Genomic DNA, 1586 nt, shown 5'->3' on the forward strand with positions numbered 1-1586 from the left:
ATTGCTGGGTTCTCGCTCGCAGTCGTATTTCACCGGCCATCTTTTTGAATGTACCAATACTGATGGAAAAATTTGTGTATTAGGTGTGATATCCTTCACTCTCCGTTTTGATTGCGGACTATGGAGGGAAGAAAGACAAACACCACTCAGGTCACATAGATTCTGGTTGACTGAGTTTAAAGAGAAAGAGCCCTTATTTCCAATAATGACAGATAGTCAGGTATTGCTATACCTTAAGTTTCATTGATGTCTTGTAGTTTTCTGGGGATTGTATGTTTTTTTTCAGCAAGTGCTAAATGCTAAGACAAGACCTGGCACCGACCCAACCGTTCCTATTCATCGGTAAAAGCAATATTATGAAAGAATAAGGACGCTTACTGTTTCGAACCGGGTGTGTCTAGTTCGGCGCCTTTAAACTCTTCAGATTCATACTCTCTCCAAATAAATTACAGTCCCTCTCGATTGATTTTTGTTTTCTCTCCCCCTCACTCCTCAGTCAGTGAGTCATTAGTTCCTCTCTATCTATTGCTGGATTGATTTCTTTGGTACGGTAGTGTCGGCTGTTTTAACTCCGTACCCCTGATGTGGTCTTTATCAGGCAACTATTTATGACCCTGTGTGGGACTAATGGTCTAAGTACACGCTCTTAGGGCAGGATGTAGCTCGTCCACTAACGCTGTTGCTTTGGCTCTCTCCTCCCATTACCGTCATGTTGGTGTTTGTGTCCCAAATTGCACCCTAGTTCCCACAGTTCACTGTCTTGACCTTGGCCCTATAGAGTAGAGCATGCTGTAGGGAATAGGGTTTCATTGGGGATGTTTTGTCATGAACAGTCCATTTAGTCAGAGGCTGTTAAAACACACCACATGGTTCCCTTAGTTGGACATTAACCACCTTTCCCGTGCTCTTGTTGAACAGTCTAAACACTGATGAATTTCTCTTGGATAATAGGTTTGCTCTGATCCAATTTGCACCGTAACAGTGATGTTCTTAACTGTTCGTTGAACAAAGACACTAATTATGTAATGAGGTGTTATCATAAAAGCGTGTTTTTAATATTTTACGTTTGTCATTTGAGAATGAGGACGCTCTCAGTGCAAGTGCCAAACAATAATGAAAGTCTGTGACACCAACATTTCAACGCTTATTTTTATAAAAAATAGTCTCTGTGTAAAACAAGAGAGAGTCAGTTTGATGGACGGTGCAATAATTTACAGGTCATTGAGATGATAATTGATGATACCATGAACCAGCATTAGGAAAAGATACCATTCAATTACAACAAAAAACGAAATTTACCTACAACAGAAAGCAACATCACAAAGAAAGCAAAATGTTTCTTAATTAGAAATCGACCACAAAAGAGAACACTAATATTACAAAACATACAGATATCATCATTATATCTAAAGTGCATTATTTGTTAATATCAAAATATTGGAATTCAGCAGCACTGTTATACATTCACAAATTAAATACAAAATAAATTATGATAGAAACATTTATAATGGATATAATGCTAACTACAGATAGGAAATACAGTATATTCACAATACCCACATTACGATTGTAATCTTTTGCGGGTA

This window comes from Esox lucius, chromosome 19 (genome assembly GCF_011004845.1).
Source record: "Esox lucius isolate fEsoLuc1 chromosome 19, fEsoLuc1.pri, whole genome shotgun sequence".
NCBI lineage: Eukaryota > Metazoa > Chordata > Actinopteri > Esociformes > Esocidae > Esox > Esox lucius.